Genomic DNA, 27,302 nt, shown 5'->3' on the forward strand with positions numbered 1-27,302 from the left:
TCCAGAAGGTTTTAAAAGTTGTTGAACAAACAGGTCTCATTCTGAAAAGTGCAGGCTTAGGAAGACCACCATCAGATTTTTTGGGCATATTATACACCAAAAATGAGTAACAATAGATGCCAAAAGGCCAAGGCAACTAAAAAATTTCCACAACCCAGGACTGTTGCTGACTACAACGATCTTTAGCTATGGTCAATCAGTTGGGGAAATTCATCCCATACCTCTCTGTTATCAGTGAACCTTTACAAGACCTACTGAGAAAAGATCAACAATCTACTGGAGTGTCAAGCAAAAGAATCATCTTTTGGAATGTGTTTGCACATTATAACCACAAACTGCCGACAATAGTGGCAGCTGATGCATCAGCAATGGGGCTTGGAGCCATTTTTCTACAGATATAGGAAAAACGGTTTACAGTGCCAATGAATTGTTGACAGAGACTGAAAACATTATGCAGCGATTGAAAAGGAAGCATTCGTGGCGACATGGGCCTGCAAAAAACTTTTTATTCATTCATGGAATGTTAGCATTGCTGGCCAGGGCAGCATTTATTGCCCATCCCTAATTGCTCTTGAGAAGGTGGTGGTAAACTGCCTTTTTGGACAACTGCAATTCATTTGGTGAAGATACATGCATGGTGCTGTCAGGGAGAGCGTTTCAGGATTTTGACATAGCGACAGTGAAGGAACAGCAATACATTTCCAAGTCAGAATTACTAAGAGTTACCTACAGCCTTAGAATTGGTTGAGACGGACGACAAATCTCTGGTCATATTCCTGAATTCTCAGGAAATTGCTAAAATGCTACCAAGGGTTTCCAGCCATGACTGATGCGCTATGACTCCACAACTGAGTAGTGCCATGCAAAAGTCAGATAACTGCTGAGACTGTTGAGAGCTACAGTTGACTACAGAATATCACTTGACACTCATCTCTGAGGTGAAAGCATATTCTTCATCAAAAACAAGTATTCTACCAGCCTCTGAAAGCAAACTCAGAAATCAGACAAGTCCAGCTGAAGAACACAAACAATCAGGTGTTAAGACAATATCACAAACAACAAAAACAGCTGATGACTGTTGATGACCTTCTAGTCTACAATACAGGATGGTAATCCCAAAAGTGATGGAAGACAACATTCTCCAAAAGCTCCATGGTGGTCATTTGGGCATTACCAAATGCAGAGCATGGGCACAAGAAATCAATCAATTTGGTGGCTCGGAATTTTGAAATCTACTGAAGAATTTATTTTGATGTGCCATCAACAGCCAAGAAGAATCAGAAGCATTACTACCATCAACATTTCCGTCCGGACATTGGCAGAGGCTAGGAATGAATCTGTTTTACTTCAGAGGAAAAACTACCTTATAGTCACTGAGTACTACTCTCACTGATTGAAAATCAGCAGACTCCAATCTGTGATAAAAGCTTTGGCAAAAGCTTTGAAACACATTTACTCTGCCTATGGCATTCTGGATGAGGTTGTCCACAGCTTACGAATGAACATTATCAACAATTCAGTCAAATATCGATTTCACCATGCGACCAGTTCACCACATCATCTGCAGGTAAATGTAGAAGTGGAGAGAAAGGTAAAAACCATCAAATGTTGATGAAAAAGAACAATGATTAGAGCTAGCCTTACTCAATCACAGGGCAATTCCATTAGGTAATTGCTTTTCGCCAGAGAAAAGCAGATGGAGAAAAGGCTAAAGGCACAACGTCCTTCATCACAGCATAAACTCAGAACCAAATCACCTTACAAGACCATAACCAAATAAAGTGTCATGAGCAAGCACATTCAGAGGAATAGTCCAGGTGGTATAATCACCAAAACAGAGTGACAACACTACCCACATTAGAATCTGGGCATAAGAAACCATCAAGTACCATCAGAGACCAAACTCAGCAACCACAACCAAACCTTGTAAACACCCCACTTGGGGTTCCCTGAAGGAACAGAAAGGCTCTGATACCTTAAAAAACCACAAGACAATCGATCCAGTGTTACCATGATGAGATGAATGAGACAGAACTCCACTGCAAACACCCCCAGAAATGACACACCAATCCAGAAACTGAACATAGACCAGCACCCTCAAGACAAGATCAGGGAAAGTCGTAAAAACGCTAGACAGGCTCAACCTGTGACATTATAACTTTGTCTATTATTTATGCTTATTGTCACAAGTAGGCTTACATCAACACTGAGGGGGGGGGGGGGGTGAAATGTGGGAATACAGATAGCTTTGCAAATAATCAAAATTTTACAGCTTTGAGATTATACTTGTGCATTAATTAGACAATGATGTTAATGATTACGTAATTATCATATTTCACTAACTTCATTGCAGCGTTAATGTAAGCCTTACTTGTGACTAATAAATAAACTTTACTTTATCAATGTCAAATCACCTGGAGGGTCCAAGACAGCAAGACACACAACAGTCTGTATCCATAGAATTATGTACTTATCCATGAGATCTTTGTGAACAGTGCCAAATAAATAGTTTCAAGAAAAACTGCATACTATCACCACTCAGGAAGTAAAAACTCATTGAAACACTACCAAGAGATAGTGGTCATCTTCTTTAAAGCCTTATGCGAAGTTATGTCAGGTGCACGCAGAAGCCTTAAAACAATGCACTCCATATGACTGATTTACACAGTCTTATTGATCTACAAGGGAGTGAAGGGTCTTGGGGAACTGACAAGGAAGTGGAGTCAAGGCCAAAATTAAATCACTCAAGACTTTTGAATGATGGAGCATGTTTGAGGGGCCAAATGGCCTACTCCTGCACCTTTTTCTTATGATCTTATGACTGCATACTCACCCTTACTGAAAAAGCACAGAAGGACTGGTAAATGCAGAAAATTATTTTTGTATGTTGTAAACAAATTAGTTTTCAGCTCATTCTGGCTTTTTAGGCTTAAATCTTGCAGATGTTTTCAACGGACGCACATCTAGTGAGTACCATTGTGATAGAATTAATGTATTTGTTGAAATGTTCAAAATAAGGATCAATTAAAGATACATAAAGGGAGTAATATTCATAGCAAATCATCCATCAAACAAGGCAGCAAATAAGTGTTAACAGGATTACCAGATTAATTCAAAAAACAGAGATTTATACACATTGATACCTTCAGAAAGAAAATTAAATGGAATAGGTATCAGCTATAGGCTCAGTTTCTAAAGAATTATTGAATTTAAACTATTTCAAAGTAGCTGAACTGCTTTAATCAAAGAAAATGGCTCCCTTGATGTATTGAGAAATTTATAATTGAGTCATAAAGATTGGAAGATGCCAGATTTGATTCCTGATCTGCGTTTAGTTGGTTGATGGAAGCAAAACAATTAGTCTTAGCTCTCCTAGGCTGGAGAGCAGAGGAAAAGAAGCCCAACTGCAAATTCCATTTCTGAGCACTCCCTCGCAACAACTGCTAGAAGTGTGCATCTGTGGATATCGGGTGTAGATTGGATTGGGGTTGGCTACGATGAACCATTAAAATCAAAAAGCATACCAGGATTTAGTATCAAGGCACATATATGCAAATTCAGCAATCACATACAGGATACCTAAACTATAAGTAGGTTCTATTTAACATACACACAGACAGTGAAAATAAAAAGATTTTCAAATAATATTGAATAAGTCCAAAAGTACTGATACTGGATAAATACACATTTGAATCATACTTCATCCTCAAAATTCTATGGAAGTTTAAAGCCGCAAGACGACTCGCGCCCATCAGATTCATATTCTAATAGTGAATTTTAAGTATCGAGCACCAACCGTACTTTTGATCACTGGAATGCAAAGATTGTCAATCACTAAAATATATATTTGAGCATTAAATAAATCTTTAATATTCATATTGGAGACATATTTTGCCATTACATTTCAAGCTGTGAGGGTTTTTCTCTCAACATTGCTAGAAAGCAAGTAGAATTTCTTGCTCTCACGGGCTAGAGCTCCAGGCAAAAGACAACACTTTGAAGCCAAGAGCTGAGCATGACATTTAGATTCACATGTCTGTTTTGAAATGTTTAAAAAATGACTTTAAATGAACTAGAATAGAAAAGACGTCAAAGAGGCAAAATTGTTTAAATTCTATCAGAATGCATTGATAAGTATTTTGGATGCTACGATATAGTAACTTTCCTTTCTCACATGATCAGTAAATTACATTTTGTTATTTTATTTTGGGCATAGCACACTCATGGTGCATCAAGCTTACCCTTGCAAAAGATAATTAACAAACATAGTACTGAGCCAATCACATTTTCACATACAGACTATAACAAACATAATTAAATCTAACTCTGTGTAAAGGAGCAAGCTACAAAAAAATAAACACCTTGCCAATAAATCAGAGCCAAAATAGAAAAGTTAGTCCTGATTGTGCAGGATCATGCTTACGCTTCAATTTTTTAAGCTTAGCCTTACTGTGTGTGCTTCAGCTGGTGAGCATAAGAACATAGGAACAGGAGTAGGCCATTCAGCCCCTCGAGCCCACTCTGCCATTCAATAAGATCATGGCTGATTTGTGGCCTAGCTCCATGTACCTGCCCTCGGCCCTTGATAGCCCTGCTCAATAAAAATGTGTCTATTTTGGACTTAAAGCAACCAACAATTGAACCAGCATCCACCATCATTTGAGCAAGAGTTCCAAACCTCCACCACTCTCTACGTGTTAGAAAACACTTCTACGTCTCTCCTGAATGGCTTGGCCCTAACTCCCACAATACTCTAAGTGGCTCTAACTAGAGCTTTGTGCAACTGCTGCATAACATCTGCATCCCCATACTCTGGCCCTTTAGATTTGAAGGCCAGCATGCTTTTGGCCTTCTTGACTATTTTCTGCACCTGTTTATGACATTTTAAAGAGTTCTGCACCTGAACCCCCAAATCTCGTTGGACATCCACTGAATTTAACTTTGCGCCTTCTCAAAAATACCCTGATCTATCCTTTTTTGATTTGAAATGGATAACCTCACACTTGTTTATATTAAAATCCATTTGCCACAGCTTTCACCTAATCAATATCCTGTTGTTATTTTATGCTGTCCTCAACACTATCTACAATGCTGCCCAATTTTGTGTCATCCACAAATTTGGATGTTTGACTTATGCCATTTTCTAAGTTGTTAATGAATATTGTAAATAATTGAAGCTAAAGCACTGCTTAAACTTAAGGTTTTGCCTAAATGTTGCCCATTAGCCCTGGAACTAAATGCACCACTCAAAGCTAAATGGAGTAAAAGGTCCTAAATTTAATTTGATATATTTGCTGATCTCAATCAAGAAAGGAACTGGGGCACTAGAATTGACCCCAGCACCAATGGAGAGGGGAAAACAGAGGGGGAATCCAAAGTTGCCATTTCCAATCTAGATCTTATGAAGAGATAAAGGAGAGGATTGATATTTGTGATGGGGAATAACCAACTGAGACACGGAAAAGGGTCCTTTGGGAAAGGTGCCAGTGACTGCCCAGCACCCATAGTCAATATCTTGAGGAGCAGCAAAGCTAGCAGAAAAACTCCTGGTTGACACTGATCTTTGCTTCCAGCCAGATGCTGAACAATAACAGGATCAGACTCAAGCTCAATACTTTTCATGAGTAAATAGTTTGTACCCATTGTTGCAGCTCAAACGTGAGGCTGGGTAAGAAACCAAAAGGTTGTTAGCACCAAATACATTCAACAGTATGAAGAAATACCTTAGCAGCAGGAGCGCGCGGTGGCGGCAGAAGAAATCTGGGGGAAAACATGTACTTGTTCGAGTAGTCAGGCTATTATGAATCAAAAAGAAATTAGATATAGCTCTTGGGACTAAAGGGATATGGGGGTGGAGGGGAGGGGGGTGGTTGGCGGACAGGATTAGGATATCAAATTTGATGATCAGCCATGGTCAAAATGAATGGTGGAGCAGGCTCAAAGGGCCGAATAGCCTACTCCTGCTTTTATTTTCTATTTTTCCAAGTAACATAACAAGAAATAGGAGCTGGAATAGGTCATTTAGTCCCTTGATGCTGTTCCCACCATTCAATATCATGGATGACTTGAATATGGCCTTAATACCACTTTCCTGCCTGTCTCCTGTAACTGTTGACTCCCTTGTAGATCAAAAATCTGTCTCACTCAGCCTTGAATACATTCATTTACCCAGCCTCCATTGCTCTCAAGAGTAGAAAAAGATTATTGACCCTCAGGAAAAAAATTCCTCATTTCCATTTTAAGTGGAAGACCCCTTATTTTGAAACTGTACTCCCTAGTTCTCGATTCCCCCAAAAGGGGAAACATCCTCTCAGCATCTACCCTATCAAGCCCCCTCAGAATCTTAAATATTTCAATAAGATCACCTCTCATTCTTCTCAATCCAATGAGCATACAAGGACACCCCGATCCCTCCGTACTGCAACATTCTGAAATCTCACATCAGTTAAATAAAATTGTCCTTTTCGATTCTTCCCACCAAATTGGACAACTTCACATTTTGTCCACCTGCCAAATTTTGGCCCAATCACTTAACCATCTATATCCCTTTGTGTACTGTGTTCTTCTCAACTTGCTTTCTTAACTATCGCAATGGATTTCATAGCACAAACATTCACGAGTCTGGCTTACAGCAATGATTGTTGGTGTAAGCCCAACAGACATTTTCAAGTTCTCTCCCTCCTCTATTCCTGCTTAAAAAAATCCCTTTCCCGTTCCCTGCAAATTTACTCAAACTTTCAAATGTTTTTCTCCTCCTCCTCCAGCCATCACAACATCTCTGTTGCTAATTGCTACATCACCTCTGCATGCGGCACCATTCTCTGCAACTTTATCTCTCCCTAAAATCCTCTACCTGTTTCTTCCAGCTTTAAAAAGTTTATTCAATTGTTATTACCTCTCCTGACTACCATGATGACTTGGCTTATGGCTTTTGGTATTTTTCTCACTAAAGCTTCAGATTTTCCAAATTAAAAAGGTTCTAAATAAATGAAGGCTGTTAGAGAAGACTTGTACTCTCAGAGTTCGGAACATGGCAGGATTTCTCTCTGTTAAAGATACAACAGAAGTAAACAAAATTAACAGAACTGCATCTGAACTAACTAGTGCACCAAGATGTGAGATCTAACACATCACAAACACCAGGATTTTCCTTTTAGGGAAACATAAAAGAAATTCTGCAATGCTAAACACAAAAAAAGTTCTGCAATGCATGATGATACTGTATGCAAGCTGTCATAATTTTGCACTTCATATTTATACAAGTCACATAATACAATATGAATCCAACTGACAATTTTGTTCCTGGTTCCTCAGAATTTTGTTCACTTAACATATTACTATTTTCAATTAGCAGCTTTCACAATCAGCCACCTCCTGGGGAGTACTAATTAGCAGAGGGCCACCAAGTCAAACTTACTGTAACCATTTGTAAATGCTGTAATTTCATACATTACTGATCAAGAGTATATTTTGCTGAAAGCATCAATTAATCACTTTTAAAGAGCATGTGGTTAACTAAGAGTTCAATTGTACATCAACCTACATATGCTCTTTGGATTTATGTCACATCCGTTGCATTGTTGCACAGACATCCTGCTGCAGGTGGTCAGATAGAAACCAAGTCTGATGCTGCATAGGGTATAAATTCTACTACAGTACCAAACTCATTTGAAAGTATCCACTCGAGTAAGTTTATACCATCTGGTTTTAAGTGTTTAGAAAGTCCTGCTTGCACGCTTCAATATTTAAATTTTAACTGCTCAGAGGGTGACTTAACATGGAAATAATAGACTGCTAAAAAAATTCAAAGCTCAAGCCAGTCAGTGTAAACGAACCACAGAAACATGTGACTGGTTTCAGCAGTCTAAATGCAATGTGGAACTTAAGAAATTCATAAGCAGTGATTAATGTCTCACACTCCCATTCCATTGCTAATATTCTTGTACAACGTAATTGTAAGGCATGGATTTTCTTTTATGCAATGTAAACTCTGGTATACAATTCTAATTAATTCCTCTGCGCTAAAGTAATTGATTTAAGTTCAGTTTGAAATAACTATATTGCTTGATATAGTGAGTAAATAAACATGGATTTCATCAACTTAAATGAAAAATTGTAGCCACCTATCAGGGATTTTAATCACAAACTACTGTTTTGACAATAAATGTCAAAGCTATCAGAAACACAATATAATCAATGTTGATAGACACACAAGCATCTTCGTTAATCAGTAATGTGCAACATTGTGTCAGAATTATATGCCTAACAAAGGGTGTTGAGATCTAAGAACTAGAAATTGCAATTAATCTCAAGATGAATAGCAAAGACCTTTAGTATTTAAATAAATTACTGACCCTTAGTTTAGTGCGAAAGACTAAACAAACTGGATAGGGATTGCAAATATAGTTATTTTGGATACAAAGTTGGTGATGCGCAGATTCACCAGAACACGACCAGGACAGGTTGCACAGGTTAATTAGACTTGTATTATCTTGAGTATAGAAGGGTAAGGGCTGATCTAATTGAGATGATTAAGATAATTAAAGTTTGATATCTGCTCTGATCGAAGAATCCAGAACAAGGGTTATAACCTTAAAATTAGCGCTAGGCCATTCAGGAGTGAATTTAGGAAGCACTTCTTCAGGGAATCTGGAACTCTTTCCCCTAAAGAGATGTTAGGCAAGGACATTAAGGGATATGGAATCAAGTTGGATAACTGGGAGTTAAAATACAAGTCAGCCATGAGCTAAATGTAGGGAGGAACATGGTTGATGGGTGGAAAAGCATACTCCTGTGGCTAAGTTCCTATAGTTTCCACATTATATTTTCTTCTAAGAGTTCATAGTTGAGAGAAAACTGATTAGCAAAGGTTTGAAATTAAAGGATACCCCCTGGATTTAACACTAGAAGCAATACAAATGAAACGTGTGCCTGACATCATTTGAGCACACTTATGCGTTTTCCCAGCACGTACAACTCCCATTTTGTAAAGATGCTCGTTCAACTCGTTTATTAACAGGTTAAAACTATAGAGGCTGCAATCAGCTCCCGAGATGACCGAGTACAGAAGACTGCACATACCACCAGGGTGATCGTCCACCTTGCTCCCCAGTTGGTTCCTCAGAATATGTGGTCCTTAAAGGGACAATCATCACACATTTATATTGTGCCTTTAATGCAATAAAATAATCCAAGGATCTTTGCAAGAGATGTAAAGCAAAATTTGACAGCAAGCCACTTAAAGAAATGTTATGGCAGCTGGCTGTAAGCTTAGTCAAAGAGGTAGGTTTTAAGGAGTGTCTTAAAGGAGGAAAGTAAGATAAAGAGGTAGATGTGCACAGGGAGGGAATTATGGAGATGAGGGTCTGGACAGCTAAAGAAAAAAGCCAATGGTAGAGCAATTGAAATCAGAAATTGCAAGATCATGGTGGGATTTGAAAAGAGAGATGAGAATTTTAAAAATTGAGGCATTTCTTGATTGGGACCCAAAAGTCAGCAAGTACAGGAGCAATGGATGAATGGGACTTCTAAGGAAGGACGTGGAGAGCAGAGTTTTGGAAGACTTCAAGCTTACAAGCGGTTAGAATGTGGGAGGCCATCCAGAATCGCATTGGAATCGAGGTAGCAGGGGCTTGGATAACAGTTTCAGATAAGCTGACGTTAGAGCAAAGTCAGGAATGTGCCAACACACCAATGTTTTTGATTATTTTTACTCTTCCACAAATTCTACTGTGAAGACAGACAAAATATTTGTTGAATGCCTGTCATTTCCTCATTCTCCATAATAATTTCTCCTGTCTCTGCTCCTAAGGAACTAATATTTACTTTAGTTACAATCTTCTGTTTTATATACCTATAAAAGATCTTACAATCTGTTTTATATTTCTCACCAGTTTACTCTTTCGTTTCCCCTCATCAACTTTTTGGTGACCCTTGGCTGGTTTCTAAAACGCTTCCAATCTTCAGGCTTGCTACTGTTTTTTGCCACATTTTGCATGAAGAAGTTAATTTTTTTTGTTACTTGACTCAGTTTGAACTCTCAATGTGTCAGTGGCTAGCCAAATTGACATATGGCAGATATTTTCCATCACTTATAATGGTCTCAATCTGAGTCTTCAGGGAAAAATCAGTGAGTCTTTCATTTCATGTGCAATGCAAAATAGAAACAATGATCAAGAAAAGAGAGATGTGGGCCAAATGACTTGAGCAGTCGAATTATTACTTGTTTGCTAATCTGTCAGATCTTTTGGCCACGGCAGAAACGCAGCTTCCAGTGTGAAACATAACATCAGTGAGCACCTACAAAGTTTGAAATCAGCTATGCAAGTCCTACCCTGTTCCCCATACAAAAGTTCAACTGGATACAAAATCCCTTTGTGAGCCTTAATGATGACATCCTCGCCAGAGCAAGACAACCTTGTGGAACTGTGTTGTGACAGTGTTTTAAAGCTGGATTTTTCTCACAACTACCTGACTGACCTTTGGCTTAAAGTTGTTACAGAATACCCAGAACTGTCCAACAAACCAGTGACATTTCTGATCCCTTTTCCTACAACCTAACTTTGTGAAACTAGATTTTTAGGGCTTATCACATTGAAGACCAAATAATCGGAATAAATTCAACACTGAACCAAATCTGGTGCTTAGCACCGCTGCCTCACAGCACCAGGGACCTTCGATTCCCAACTTGGATCACTGTCTGTGCGGAATCTGCACATTCTCCCCATATCTGCGTGTGTTTCCTCTGGGTGCTCCAGTTTCTTCCCACAGTCTGAAAGACGTGCTGGTAAGGTGCATTGGCCATGCTAAATTCTCCCTCAGTGTACCCGAACAGGCGCCAGAGTGTGGCGGCTAGGGGATTTTTACAGTAACTGCATTGCAGTGTTAATTTAAGCCTACTTGTGACACTAATAAATAAACTAATCTCCAATTGAGACGGTCATCCCTGGAACCTGACCTCCAGAGTTTGACAACTGCAAAACAACATCTGCCTTCTCTTTAATGAAGTGTTATCTGTTTGCACTGGTAGGCCTACTGCAAATGAATGTGCTGTGACCAGTGCAATGTATTTGTAAGTGCACATCATAAACTATTAGAAATAGCTGCATTTTTAATATCTGTAGATATACAAGTTTGACTCCCACCACCATAGACTATGTAAAAAAAAGTTTAAAATGCCTTGCGTACGCAAAAACTTTTGATGATGATCTCGTGATCCACATAAAGAAAAAGGTTGGGAGCAGCTCATCTATATCATTTACCTAACTTGTGCCACCAATTCATCTATCTCATCGCAAGCGCTTTTTGCATTCAGACTTTTAATTTTATCTTTTAACTTCTATTCAATTTTTTTTTGTTAAAATTCTATCCCTTCCTGCGTGTCTTTACCGTTATCATTATACTGTTCCAATGCCTTGACTTATCTCTTTGGATTTCTTAATCTCCCTTCACCTAAACCCTCGTCACCACTCTTTCCACAGCCCTAGTTGTACAAATGAACAGGAGACTTGTTCCAGCCTGGTTCAAGTGTAGCCCACCTGAATGGATTAGCTCCCTCTTCCCCGAGTACCGAGTGTGCCATGAATCAAAACCCTTCTGACCACACCACTCTCAAGACATGTTTAATTCTCTAATCCCAATGCCATTTGACAGGTAGCTCAGATAACAATGCAGAGATTATTACTTTTTGTGTGTGCTTTTTAACTTTGAGACAGTAAAATCCAATTCTCTTAGTGGATTGGTTCTACCCATGTCAGTGATTTCCATCTGGACCCTGACAACTGAATCCACCCACCCCACCTCTCCAGCCATGAGTTGTCCTTAACCCTGGCACCAGGGAGACAACATAACCTTCAGAGCTCCTGCTCAAGGCTGTAGAAAACAATATCTATCCCATGACTATGCTTTCTCACATCACTGTCAGACTGGCATAGTGGTTGGCACTACTGCCTCTCAGCTCCAGGGACCTAGGTTCATTTCCAGCCTCAGGTGTCTGTATGGAGTTTGCATATTCTCCCAGTGTTTGTGTGGGTTTTCGCTGGGTGCTCTGGTTTCCTTCCACAGTCCAAAGATGTGTAAGTTAGAGTGGCTGTCAATGTCCCTCAGTTTATGTGTGGGCAGATGTGCACGTGCGCAACCTGGGAAGGAGCATGTTCCTGCAGCCAAACTGGTGTAAGGTGTTAAGCTTTGCACTCCTCTGGACCTCACCAGTAAGGCCAATATGGGGGCTCTGATGCTTGGGCAGCCCACAACTCCCATGTATATATATCTCGCACAGACACGTGCCATGGAGAGGATACTCCAGCGACCCATTGACATGCACCCAATGTCTCTCGACACAGGGAGGCTAAGGAGGCGATCACTATCACATTTCTATTCACTCCTCCCACTTGAATGGCACTCACATCTTCTCATTCACACAGATAGTAAGCACTTTGTATCTGTTAGACAAAGTCAGAGGCTAAGGCTTCTCCATCGCTACAAGCTGATTTCCCATACCTGCCTGGCTCACCAGCACATCCTCCTATCCCTGGCCATTGACAAAATAACTCTAAAGTTCTGCCTACCCTAAGGACTGCCTCCTGAAACAAAGTGTCTGGGTAACTCGCTCTCTCCCTGATGTCCCACAATTTCAGCAACTCGGCAACTCCGAGTCAAGATTGCTCAAGCTGCAGACACTTACTACAGATGTGGTTGTCCGGGATTACAGTGCATTGCACAGATTCCCACATGCTGCAGTCATGGCACACCACCCATCCTGCCATTTCTGTTCAACTTTGTTTAATTGTCAATTACACAGCTAGAATAAAAGTTGCACTCACCCAGCTGGGGACAAAGGAAGAAAACTCACCAGCTACTAAAGTCTAGAAGTCTAAAAAAAGAGAAGCCCCTCTATCCTCCTCTGCACCAAATTCCCACCTGAACCAAATTCCTAACAATACTTTGTCTATATCTCACTCCAGCGTAGCTTCCTCACAATGCACACCCTTACTCCTTGCAGTTTGTCTGCTTATATAGAGCCTCTGATGAATCACTAGTTAGCTTATCTTCCCACTACAGTAATGAACACCTATTGAACCAACTAATTTCAGATGATTGACATAACTGCCACGATCAGGCAGCTCTGTTTAACAAGGCCATTTAACTCACTTGAAGGTTGCAAGTTCTACATCAGAGCCTGACCCTTAATACAAATTTAAATTGAGATAAAACTTACCAGAACTCACTACCTGAACCAAAATCCCAACTACATATCGTCTATATCCTACTCTAGCATGGTCTCCTCTGTGCATCCCCCTATTCCTACTTCCCTTGTAGCAAAAAAGTTCTCACACCAACCAATTGGTTGTGGATGGTTTCAATGAAATACACATACACCTAGCAAGTATACTGTTTTTACAAAGTGAGCAATGGTTCTCATTGGTAAATTTGATATATTTACAATTTAAGTCATTTTCCTCTCAGGTAGCTAAGTCAATCAAATCTAATTTAAGTAATATAAGTTTATAGATAATAACTTTATGCAGCCATTACACTGAAGGTACCTGCAAGTACATGTTGAGGCAGTGAAAGCAGATAATGCAGAGCTGTGCTGTTTCCTTACATTCATCAAGCTAAATATTGTGCTTTACAAATATATGTAGTACTAAAGTAAGTCAAGCAAGATCCAGCTGCAACATGAGGACTTTTCAAATTGTTAAGAAAAAACTAGGGTGTTGTGAGTTGTTCTGATAAAATTTAAATGAAGATTCATACTGCAAAGATGAAGCCAAACAAAGCACCGCACTTGCAGATAAAATTTAGTTTTTATGTTACCAATTCATCAACACAGCATAACCGCTCAGTGCAGCAAAAAATGCAAGCTAAGAGAAACATCCCTCCCAAAGATATCATCCTGAGAGCCCTCAGTATCTACTATGAACAACCAATGAACTCAAAGACATTCACTAATTAGACATATCAGTGTAACCCACAACATATCCATGGTTGGCACCTTCGTAATACTATTGGACTATGAATCAACATGATCATATACAAGATCAGATAACTACATTCAATAAGTGTTTAAAATGAACTTTCAGCTGAAGAACTGAAACCAGCTGGGAGCTTATATCATCTTGGCATCAAACGTTACGATACATTGGAAATCTCACTTCGCATTGGTGTTTGGAAGAAACAAACCTGCCCACGCTTGCTTGTAAACATCAAACTGGGATTGAAACACTCCACAAACGGATCAAAAATATTATATTTAAGCTTTGGATCGCCAGATATAGTGTGAATTACTTTTCCAGCGGTGTACGGGCATTTCAATAAACCAATCATACTTTGACTTAAAAAGGTACCGACTGATTTCGTTATCTGAACTTGACAATCATGTAGATTAACTTGTAATAGGATCGCTGCGCTGGCCAGCCCCCTGAAAGGAGAAGGACGAGAGCAGGATTTATGTGCGGTTTTTTTTTTCTGCTCTTGGTGTTCATCATTTACTGATCTCACTCCTTTCCACTCCAATACACAGTGAGAGGGATCCCCCGCCCCCTCTCTCTGTGTAGCTAACAGCACAATGTGTGTGTGAATGAGTAACTCACCCGAGCGGGAGGATGAGACACGCTTTGACTCCAGATGAAATGTAGCTCCCAGCGGCTCCGGGACTCCTCACCACCACCACCACCCCCCGCACTAAGCCGGCAATGGGATCGGATCGGTGGGGTGGGGGTCCCGCTCAGTGTCAGGACTTTGCCCAGGGGAGAGCGGGCGGGGCTGCCTGCTGCTCATCAGTTTAACAAAAGTGGCCCCGGGGGAGAGGGGGGGGGGGTGTCTCCCCCGCTCTAGTCCGGGGCAATGCCCGTCTCCCCCATCACCCCCCCCCCCCTCCCCTCCCCTCCCCCGGCCTCCCCCCGGTTCACACACAGTCCGCCTCTTTGTAGCGCAGACCCCCTGAAGGCGGCTGTCCGCGGCCTCCCTCCCCACCGCAGCCCAGGCTCTCTCTAAACTTTCCCTGCACGGTGCCCCCCTCCTCCCCCCTCCTCTCCCCTCCTCAGGCTGGCGGAGTGAGTGTCCTCCCTCACACCAGGGCTTGTTGCCGCCGTGTTATTGAGAGGATAGTGAGAGGGAAGGGGGAGGGTGTCGGTGAGGAGCCCTGACTCTGCACCGGGCAGGCGCACTCTGCTTGCTCGCTCGAGCGCTCTCTCTGTCTGTGTGTCTCGAGCGAGCCGGACGCTCTGTTCTGGAGCCTTCCACTGAACTTCAGGCTGAGAGAGAGTGAGTGAGTGTGGGGGAGGGGAGAGCGGGGGACTAGGGGCGGTGTGAGGGGGGAGTCACCCCTTCGCACTGGCGGCGCGGGGAAATGACATCAGCCCAGGCCCGGGCCAGCTGCGTCACAGAGAGAGAGAGGAGGAGGAACCACAGAGATGCTGCAACCCCGGGGAGAGGGGTAAATACCTCACTGATTCAGTATGGAGATGTTCCAACCCCGGGGAGAGGGGTAAATACCTCACTGATTCAGTATGGAGATGTTCCAACCCTGGGGAGAGGGGTAAATACCTCACTGATTCAGTATGGAGATGTTCCAACCCCGGGGAGAGGGGTAAACCTCTCACTGATTCAGTATGGAGATGCTGCAACCCCGGGGAGAGGGGTAAACCTCTCACTGATTCAGTATGGAGATGCTGCAACCCCGGGGAGAGGGGTAAACCTCTCACTGATTCAGTATGGAGATGTTCCAACCCCGGGGAGAGGGGTAAATCTCTCACTGATTCAGTATGGAGATGTTCCAACCCCGGGGAGAGGGGTAAATACCTCACTGATTCAGAATGGAGATGTTCCAACCCCGGGGAGAGGGGTAAATACCTCACTGATTCAGTATGAAGATGTTCCAACCCCGGGGAGAGGGGTAAATACCTCACTGATTCAGTATGGAGATGTTCCAACCCCGGGGAGAGGGGTAAATACCTCACTGATTCAGTATGGAGATGTTCCAACTCCGGGGAGAGGGGTAAATACCTCACTGATTCAGTATGGAGATGTTCCCTCAGGAAGGTTCAGTATCGAGATGCTCCAACACCCAGGAGAGGGCCACAGCCCTCAAGAAGATTCACTCAATGGTGCCACTTGTTTCATGTCAAGTTCAAAGTCCAACATCAATCAGAGGAGTGAGATCGGATTGTGTTCTGGCAGGTTTCTCTTTTTTTTCCTGTTGAAGAAAATTCATTTACTCCATGAGAAGAAAAGGTTTTGGATGTCTTGTCCATTGAAACTAGTTCTGGGAAGAGTGCAATTGAACATAAAAGTTCTGAACCAAAATGACACCAACATTTAGATGGTGGGAAAATGTTTAAGTTTGCAAAACAAGTACAATGTGGCCTTAACTCCACTTTCCTGCAAGCCTTCTGTAAAATTGTAGATCAAAAATCTCAAAAGATTCAGCCATTTATATATATCAATGCTCTCTGGGAGAGAGAATTCCAAAATAACAACCCTCTGAGAGAAGCAATTTCTCTTCATCTCCATCTTAGATGGAAGATCCCTTATTCTTAAACTGCGTCCCTTAGGTCTATTCTCTCCCACAATCCATCTTGTCAAGTCCCCAAAAATCTTGTGTGTTTCAGTAAGATCACCTCTTATTCTTCTAAACTCCAACAGATACAGGCCCAGCCTGTCCAACCTTCCCTCATGTAATAACGCCCTCATCCCAGGAACCAGTCGCAGTAACTTCTCTGAACTGCTTCTAATGCAAAAAAACTATACATAGTACTCTAGGTGTGATCCCACCAATGTCCCGTACAACTGTATCAAAACTTCACTTTTATTTTCCATTCTCCTTGCAATAAATAACATTTCAATTGCCTTCCTAATTACTTGCTGTACCTGAAGTCGAACTTTTTGTGATTCATATAACAAGACACTCGGATCCCTCTGTATCTCAGAGCTCTGTAATCTCTCTCTATTTAAATAATGTGCTGCTTCTCTATTCTTCCTGCAAAAGTGAACAAATTCACATTTTCCCCACATTAAACTCCATCTGCCAAACTTTTGCCCACTCACTTAACCTATCAATATTCCTTATGTCCTATTCACAACTTACTTTCCTACCTATCTTTGTGCTATTGTCATCAACAAATTTAGGAATTACATTTGGTTCCTTCATCCAAATCATTGCTAGAGACTCTAAATTGCTCTAAATAGTTCCCCATGGCAATCACTTGTTACATCTTGCAAACCCAAAAATTACCTTTTTTTGCTGATTCTCTGTTTCCTGTTAGCTGTCCAATCTTGTTTTCATACCAATATATTATCCTGTACACCATGAGATCTTAATTTCTTTGATGTGGCACCTTGTGAAATAGTTTCTAAAAATCTAAATATATATCAACAGGTTCTCCTTTATCCACATTGCTTGTTACTTCCTCAAAGAACTCTAATAGATTAGTCAAACTTTCACAAAACGGGTGGCACGGTAGCACAGTGGTTAGCACTGCTGCTTCACAGCTCCAGGGTCCCGGGTTCGATTCCCGACTCGGGTCACTGTCTGTGTGGAGTTTGCACATTCTCCTCGTGTCTGCGTGGGTTTCCTCCGGGTGCTCCGGTTTCCTCCCACAGTCCAAAGATGTGCGGGTTAGGTTGATTGGCCAGGTTAAAAAATTGCCCCTTAGAGTCCTGGGATGTGTAGGTTAGAGGGATTAGCGGGTAAAATATGTGGGGGTAGGGCCTGGGTGGGATTGTGGTCGGTGCAGACTCGATGGGCCGAATGGCCTCCTTCTGCACTGTAGGGTTTCTATGATGATTTCTTTCTATGAAAACCATGTTGACTCTGCCTGATTGCATTGAGATTTTCTCAGTGTCCAGATATAATCACCTTAATAGATTCCAGCATTTTTCCTGTGATAGATGTTAAGATAAGTGGCCTATAGGTTTCTGCTTTCTGCCTCCCTCCTTTTTTAAATAGAGGAGTTACATTCATTATTTTCCAGTCTAATGGGACCTTTCCAGAATTTCAGAAAATCAAAACCAATGGATTTTCTGTCTCTGCAGCCTCTTCTTTTAAGATGCTAGGATGAAGTCCATCAGGACCTGGGATTTGTCAGCTTTTAGTTCTAATATTTTTCACAGTATCCTTTCCCTGGTAATTGTAATTGTTTTAAATTCCTCCCTCCCTTTCACTTCTTGATTCACAGTTATTTCTGGGATTCATTTATACCCTCTGCAGTGAAGAAAGAGGCATAATATCTGTCCAATTCATCCACATTTACTCATATTCCATTATTAATTCCCTGACTCAGTCTTTAGAAGACCAGTGCTCACCTGAGTTACTCTTTCCTTCTTTAAATACCTGTAGGAACTCTTCCTATCTGTTTATATATTTCTAGCTAGCTTTTTCTCCTGCTCTAATTTCTCCTAATCTTTCCTTGGAGGATGGATAGGCATAGATCTGAGAGACAGTAAGGTCTCTGAAGAGAGAAGGGAGGTTAGGGGCGGTGGGTAACCAGTTGGAAAGAGGAATGCACTGTGTTTTTTGAGAAAGAAACTGATTGTGTTATTTTGAACTGGAGGGGAAACAATCAGTCAGGAGAGGGAACTGTTTAAAATTTTAACTGCCAAAGCGACCAGGAAGGGAAGTTGTGTGTTCAGCAAATTAGTGTGAATGGGTTGAAGGAGCAGTATGAGAAGAAGAGCAGCATCATGGACAAGATAAAAATACTGTTATAAAGCAGAGGTTGATCCCCCCTGAGAACTAACACCGAAACACCCAAAGAGGAGTACCTTGCCCTATAATCTGTAAAAAGCGTGTGTGAAGTGGTGTGGCCTGCTCTCCAGCAACTTCTAGTGGTTAAATACTAAATAAATCCCTGAGGCACACTCTAAAATCAACACGTAACAATTTATTTATCTAACTAACAGTGAACAAATTAATTAAACTGTTAACAAACCGAATAAATCCCTTCTATTAACTATTCCCAAATAAAACAGGATTCTAAAGGTATGCTGTTCAAACAATTCCCACTCATTAACAGAATAAAATTTAGTCACACTATAAATTACAACCAGGTTTTGTGTCTTCCGGAATATTCTAGGCTTTCTCTGTTGATTCTTCTGTCTGGAACTTCTTTTTTCTCTGTTACCTTTGCTATCTAGAGGGTGCTTTCTCAAAGACATAGATGAGGCTATGAGAGCTAGCGATTCTCTCTCTCTCTCTCTCACTGCTCCCTCTCTCTGAGAGAGAGGGACCAGTGAGCTGTTATCTCTGGCAGGTGGCATTGCTCTCGCTTTTTGTCCCACTTTCCCCTTCTTTTATACCTGTGATGACATATCAATATTTTCCACCATAGGATTGGTCCTAAATTGTCAAAACCATCAGATTAAAATTTAATAGATTCTTGGTATCTAAGTGCCTGATTCAAATTGATTGGCTAAATTCAAAAGCCTGTTGGCTTGATAAAAACTGCTGCTTGGCCTTTCAATACAAATGTAGTTATTGGGGCTCCCTATGTACTTAAATTTTTAAAAATTCTCTAAGCACAGAAAATGTACCACCTTTTAAAGGGACCATACAATTCTTTCCCTCACATTTTACAAACACCAGCCTGCAATTACTCTACCCAACTTCTCAACAATACAAACTTACAAATTAGGAGCTGGAATAGGCCGCTCGGCCCCTCAAACCTGCTCCACCATTCTTTAAGATCATGGCTGATCTGATTTTAACATCAGCTCCATCTTCCTGTCTACCCCCAATAACTTTTCACCGCTTTATTTACCAAGAATCTATCGTCCTCTCCTTAAAGATATTCAAAGAATCGACTTCCACAGCCTTTTGAGAGCGTTCTAAAGATTCACACCCGTCTGAAAGAAAATATTCCTCCTCATCTCTGTCTTAAATGGGTGACCCCTTATATTTAAACAGTGACCCCCTGGTTCTAGATTTTCCCACAAGAAATAATATCCTTTCCACATCCAACTTGTCAACACCACTTAGGATCTTATATGTTTCAATCAAGCTGCCACTTACTCTTCTAAATGCCAGCAGAGACAAGCCTAGCTGGTCCAGCCTTTGCTCATTAAACAACCTGCCCATTTCCAGGTAATAGTTGAGTAAACCTACCTTAAATAAGGAAAAATATTGTACACAGTATTCCAGATGTGGTCACACCAATGCTCTGTATAACTGAAGCATAACCTCCTTATTTTGTATTTAATTCCCTTCACAATAAACAATACCATTCTGTTCGTTTCCCTAATTTCTTGTTGTACCTGCATACTAACCTTTTGTGATTTATGCACTGGACGGCACGGTAGCACAGTGGTTAGCACTGCTGCTTCACAGCTCCAGGGACCTGGGTTCGATTTCCGGCTCGGGTCACTGTCTGTGTGGAGTTTGCACATTCTCCTCGTGTCTGCGTGGGTTTCCTCCAGGTGCTCCGGTTTCCTCCCACAGTCCAAAGATGTGCGGGTTAGGTTGATTGGCCATGCTAAAATTGTCCCTTAGTGTCCTGAGATGAGTAGGTTAGAGGGATTAGCGGGTAAAATATGTAGGGATATGGGGGTAGGGCCTGGGTGGGATTGTGGTTGGTGCAGACTCGATGGGCCGAATGGCCTCTTTCTGCACTGTAGGGTTTCTATGAAAAAAAATTCTATGAAACATCCAGATCCCTCTGCAGCTCACTTTTCTGCAATTTCTCACCATTTAGATAACATATGCTTCTTTAAGAAATATGAACTAGAGAGGGCATGGAATTGTGACAAAAGAGATGTGGAATTTCAGAGCAATGGCTGGATTAGATAGGCAAGGTGCATGAGGAAACCAGCAGAGACAACTTGATCACAAAATTGTCCATGAACTAAACACCTGTAGGTGTATGAGTGGCGAAGGATGCAGTTGGTAGTTCAGAAAAGAAGTTTGTGGATATCTTTGCTCACCACGATGATCAAACAATAATGGGTCATTTGGCAGGGGAGTGACAGCCTTGTGGAATTTGTGTCAATGGATGGTTGAATTCATTTGGCGCTGATTTGGACATTCGGTGCAAAGGTGGATATCATAGTAGGGAAAACAACTGGAATAAGTGACAAGAAGACTTTTGCAAGACACAGGAGCATCTGAGTCAGAGATGAAGCAATTAGTGAGCAAACCACCAGCTTCAAAGATATTGATGTGAGGGGTTTGGGGAGTGGGGTGCAAATATTTTGGCAGCTGAGAGTTTGAAAATGCAATTATCTTCATCTTTCATATGTTAATAGCAAAAAAATAACAAATCAAGTATCAATATCTAAGTCAGGTAAGAACTTTCAGAATGACAGTGTGGATATCCTGTAGGCTGCCTATGAGTTTCTTCTGAAGGCAGCATTTGGTGATGTACCCTTGAGTCTGACTAGGAGCTCTGCAGGCACATAATGGAGATGTTTTAATCTTTCATCTGTGGAGAAGGTGATACTAACTGGATCTGAGGTAAATGATGCTTGACCATTGTTTGAGAAGAAGACTTGACTCTTCGGGTTCCTTGATCCTTCCATGTTAGGTCATTTGCAAGAAATCCATGTGATACATGGCAGTTCTTCCAAGCATCATGCAGTCATCAAGGTTGAGGAAGATCGTTGAAGGACTTCAGCAGTTCTCCAATTTGGTCATGTAAATTTGAGGTAGGTTGGTGGTAGCTTGGTCAAGTTGATCTGGATCGACATGTCTTTGCTGGCATAGCAACTTTATTCTTTGTAGATTGCATATTGGCTCTGTAAGTGTGACAGTGCAATGTTTACAAACACAGGAAGCGAGGGTTTTGGTGCCAATAAAAGCGCACCGTTGATAATTCTCATCGCAGAGTTTAGCTGGACATTAATTGATTTGACATGTGGAAACGAGTGCCATGCCAAAGAGTTGTGTTCTGCTGTGGAGTATAGCAGCTTGTGTGAGGCTGCAGGGACAGTTTGAGTATCACTCGCCATGTGGATCAGGCCAGTTCCAGCTCGGGTTCGCCCATTTTTTTGTTTCTTCCCAAGTTCCTGGAGATGCAGCTAAACTCAGGGAATTCAGTGAGTATGGAGTACCGCTTCAACAGAGTGCTAAACTCGGCAAATTTGGTGAGTAAGAGAAGTTGTGGGTTGATCTCTGTGTAAATCATCATAGAATCACTCCAGTGCAGAAGAAGACATTCAACCCATCATGTCTGCACCGACTCTCTATCAAAGTAGCTTATGATGTGGAGATGCCGGCGTTGGGCTGGGGTAAACACAGTAAGAAGTCTCACAACACAAGGGGCAGCGCTCCGAAAGCTAGTGGTTTGTGCTACCAAATAAACCAGTTGAACTTTAACCTGGTGTTGTGAGACTTCTTACAGAATATCTTACCCAGGCCCTTTCCCCTGCCTTATCCCTGTAGCCTGCATATTGTGGAGATGCCGGCGTTGGACTGGGGTAAACACAGTAAGAAGTCTCACAACACCAGGTTAAAGTCCAACAGGTTTATTTGGTAGCAAATACAATGGTATTTGCTGGTGTTGTGAGACTTCTTACTGTGCCTACATATTGACCAGGCTAATTCATCTAACCTACACATCTTGGGATACTAAGGGGCAATCCAGCTAACCTGCACTTCTTTGGAATGTGGAAGGAAACTGCAGCACCCGGAGGAAACCCACGCAGATACAGAGAGAACTTGCAAACTCCACACAGACAGTCACCCAAGGCTGGAATTGAACCTGGGCCCTTGGCCTATCTAACATTGTGCCACCGAAAACTTGGGTCACATTTTGCATAGCATTTAATTTAACTTTAAACTTAACTTGTAAGTTCTTTCATGGTGTTAGCCAGTGCCAGCTGGTGGCAATAGTCCATTTAGAACGGTTAATTACTGTTAACGGGCTGACTCAGGTCTTTGCAATTATTTGTCGGCATAAATGCAGACAATTTTTTACAGATTGAATAAATAGCAATGGGTCTCATTTTACAGAGTACCGCTCTTGGGGAATTTGATGCATGGAGTCACAGGGTGCAACCTTACCAGCCATTCACGCCAGGCTCCCACTGCAGCAATGTCGGATAATTTGGTGCCCAGCTAAATCTCCGCTCACTGCAGTGGGATAGAAAATCCGCCAGCGTGAATGGTGGTAACATTCTGGCCCTAGTGTTTTACAGCACAGAAAGAGGTCCTTCGGCCCATCATGTCGGTGCGGCCATCAAACACCTATCTATCTAATCCCATTTTACAGATTTTCTCTCAAATCCCAGCTAAATTTCCTGCTTCTTACCTAAATCGGTGCTTTTTGGTTATTGACCCCTCTACTAGGGGGAGGAGTTTCTTCCTATGTATATCACTCATAATTTTGTACACCGCAATCAGATTCCCCCTCAGCCTTCTCTGCTGTAAGAAAAACGACCCGGTGAGAAATGAGTTGCTTTTCTGAAATCTGTAACAATAATGGTGGCGATTGGTAGATTCAAGGTGATTAGTCGAAGAATTAGAGAGGACATAAGGAAAAGCATTTTCACCCAGAGGGTGATGGGTGTCTGAAATTCTCTGCCCAAGCTGGTGATTGAGGCTGAAACACTCAATTCATTTAAAAGTTACCTGGATCTGCATCTGAAGATTGCAAGGCTATGAACCAATGCTGGAAAGTGGGATTAGAATGAGCAGCTAGTTTCTCTTCTTTCCTTTTTGGCTGATGCTGACACAAAGGGTTGAATGGCCTCTTTCTGTACTGTAATCTTTCAATGGTTCTATAGTTTTAATAAGTAATTTTTGGTCTGTCCAGACTGTCAGTTTAAGGTGTGTGTCTGCTGGTTTAGGTAGGACCTACCTCTTTATTCCAAGTGGCTTCTATGAAATTAATAGAACCTGCGGCCCATCTGGGTTCTGAGTGTGGCCCACGAGACACTTTGTTGACCGCTGCCCACACAGGGTTGCCACATTCCAATGATTTTTATATGCAAAGTTTTTTTCCTACTGCTTTGACTGAAGTGATATTCACATAAAGCAAGTGAAGTGAGATGGATGCTGATTGCTCACATTGACTGAGAGAGCCGTACGCTCCCTCTTTGTCCAAAGTGGAAACATTTATTTTGTTTTTACCATTTGAAGTTGATGATAGTTCTACTAACCTATAAATGATTAAGAATTTTCTATAACTTATTATGAAATATTCAACATGTATTAAATGTGTTTAATCTTATTCACGGGGTCATGGTTAGTGAACAAACCTGATTTCAATCTTGCAGCTCACTGAGAGGAAGTTCATGTAGCCCATTCACTCGCTTTGATTGTCCATCATTGTATTGAATGATCAAAAATAGTTACATTTATTACACTCAGTATCTTAATGTTACAATAAAGTGTTATATTAAGGGGTGTGTTTGACAGTGGGATTATTTGATGCACAGTTCCTGGTTTAGTGATTGACGCTATTTACGTGATGGAAATGCAATCTACTCTTAGTGGGATAAGATACATGACAAATTCACACAAATGTTATTTCAAGGATGTGTTTAATAACTCAGAGGCCATGATTTATTCAGATGGTGGGGTTTTCCTTCCTGCCGTCTGAGGAATTGTTGGGAAACACATCCCTGCCAGTATGACAAGCCCTGCAGCCATTTAATGCTCCAACTAGTGTCAATTGACTGAAGACAGGACCTTTGTCTCTTATTTGGAAGTCACCAAAGTCTGGCCTTCGAGAGAGGACAAGATGGAAAAATCAGCCAATGACATGACTGCAGCACAGACCAGGACAGAATGAGCCAGAAAAATTCCCATTTCATCCCTCCACCAAGGGTCCTGGAAAATTCCGCACTTTAATCCCTTTCTTAACACAATGTTATTTGATTTCTATTGTTGGAGTTAAATCAGCACTTCAGCAACTTGATTTGATGGGTGTTTTTCCTGTGTATACACTACTCAGCGAAGGGAAAATGAAGTACTTTGGCTGGAACTCAACTGAATATCTGTTATAATGAATGAGATTAAAAATGATTATAAATTTGGATATGATTAACAACATGGATGGGAAAAGTTAATTTTATTTACTATTTATTGTTTTATATAAGAACATAACTAGTAGGAACAGGAGTAGACCACATGACCCATCAAGCATGGTGATGCGCATCAATTGGACACGAGGCACAAAGCTTCGGTAAAAGAAGGCTTTTATAAACTAACAATGGAACTAACAGAACTTTAACACACTATCCCAGACTGAAGAGGTCCCGCCCGAGCAGGGGGTCTTATACCTCTCCCAGGAGGCGGAGCCCGACTGGGATGTGCCACAACAGTAACAACCACAGGTGTATCAATCCCACCCTAGCCCAACAACAACATTAGAACAATCCCACAGTGGGAACCAACGATGGTTTACCACATTCACCCCTCCTTTGAGAACAAAGGCCGGCGGGGTACGAAAACAGACTAAAATGTCAACAGATTATAAGTTCAGACGGTCTGGAGGACCGCACCGTCATTGTGACCTCCTCAATACCGGCGGTGACACCGGAGTAGATGCTTGCGGTGGCGTTCTCCCCAAAACAGCGTCCGGCTGTCCTCCCACGGACTCACGGGCCGGTTGACCCTGATGAAACGGTAGTGCAGGGGATCCCGATACATTCTGCGATGGCGCCGATCTTCGGGGCTCAGGCAAGCTGTGCATTGGAGTAAAACTGTTAAGCACTGATCCCGTGCTGTCCGCGCCACGTCCGGGGGAGAAATAAGGGATAAGGGATTCGTCACTGGAGGTATGGGAGCGACAGGAGTTGCTACGTCCCCTGTGGGCGCCAGGTCTCGGATCGAGACTGTGTCCTCTCGCCCGTCAGGATATGCCACATAGGCATACTGAGGGTTGGCGTGGAGGAGGTGGACCTGTTCGACCAAGGGGTCGGACTTACGGGCCCTTACATGTCGCCGCAGAAGGACGGGTCCTGGGTACGTCAACCAGGCTGGTAAAGATATCCCCGAGGACGACTTCCGAGGGAATGAGAACATCCTCTCGTGGGGAGGAGCATTGGTTGCCGTACACAGGAGGGAGCGAATGGAGTGAAGCGCATCAGGGAGGACCTCCTGCCAATGGGAGACTGGAAGGCCTTTGGACTTCAGCGCCAATAGGACAGCCTTCCAGACTGTAGCATTCTCTCTTTCCACCTGTCCATTACCCCTAGGGTTGTAACTCGTGGTCCTACTAGAGGCAATCCCATATGAGAGCAGGAATTGCCTCAAGTCATTACTCATGAACGACGAGCCCCTGTCGCTATGGATATAGCTGGGGTACCCGAACAGGGTAAAAAGATCACGGAATGCCTTGATCACCGTGGTAGTCGACGTGTCCGCGCAGGGGACAACAAACGGGAACCGGGAGTACTCATCTATTATGTTCAGAAAGTACACGTTCCAATCTGTTGAGGGAAGGGGGCCCTTAAAATCCACACTCAGCCTCTCGAAGGGGCGAGTGGCCTTGACCAAATGTGCCCGGTCAGGTCGGTAAAAGTGCGGTTTGCATTCCGCGCAAATCCGACAGCTCCTTGTCACCGACCTGACGTCCTCCACCGAGTAAGGCAGGTTGCGGGCTTTGACAAAGTGGTAGAGCCGAGTGACCCCAGGATGGCACAGGTCATTATGGAGGGCGTTCAAGCGATCCTCCTGCATAGTAGCGCATGTTCCGCGCGAGAGGGCATCCGAGGGCTCATTGAGTTTCCCTGGACGATACATGATATCGTAGTTATAGGTGGAGAGTTCAATTCTCCACCGCAAGATCTTATCATTCTTGATCTTGCCCCTCTGCGTGTTGTTGAACATGAACGCCACGGACCGCTAGTCCGTGATCAGGGTGAACCGCTTTCCCGCCAGGTAATGGCGCCAGTGTCTGACGGCCTCCACAATGGCCTGGGCCTCCTTTTCCACCGCTGAATGCCGAATTTCGGGGCCTCTGCCGTGAGTGGAAAAGTCGTGGACTTAATAAGCGGACGGGCTTTGTCCGCGTAGTTGGGGACCCACTGCGCATAATAGGAGAAGAAGCCTAGGCATCTTCTCAGTGCTTTTGCGCTAGCGGGCAAGGGAAGTTCAGCAAGGGGGCGCATACGGTCTGGATCAGGGCCAATGACCCCGTTTTCCACCACGTATCCCAGGATGGCTAACCGGCGCGTACGGAATACACACTTCTCCCTGTTGTAGGTCAAATTCAGGCGAGATGCAGTGCGTAAAAAGTTCTGGAGATTTGTGTCATGGTCCTGCTGATCACGGCCGCAGATGGTGACATTATCCAGGTACGGGAAGGTAGCCCGCAGCCTGTTCTGGTCCACCATTCGGTCCATAGCACGCTGGAAGACCGAGA

The 27,302-nt window shown here is 42.4% G+C and overlaps 1 protein-coding gene across 1 annotated transcript in view; it reads right to left on the reverse strand.

The window, feature by feature from the left end:
* The window catches only part of LOC144493550 (uncharacterized), a 235,917-nt gene extending 220,632 nt beyond the window's left edge, over positions 1-15,285 (reverse strand). The window contains exon 1 of the mRNA XM_078212643.1: positions 14,592-15,285. The gene's annotated coding sequence lies outside the window, so the exon portion shown is untranslated. The remainder of the gene's footprint in view (positions 1-14,591) is intronic.
* Between the last annotated feature and the right edge of the window lie 12,017 nt (positions 15,286-27,302).

This window comes from Mustelus asterias, chromosome 1, assembly GCF_964213995.1.
Source record: "Mustelus asterias chromosome 1, sMusAst1.hap1.1, whole genome shotgun sequence".
NCBI classification, from domain to species: Eukaryota; Metazoa; Chordata; class Chondrichthyes; order Carcharhiniformes; family Triakidae; genus Mustelus; species Mustelus asterias.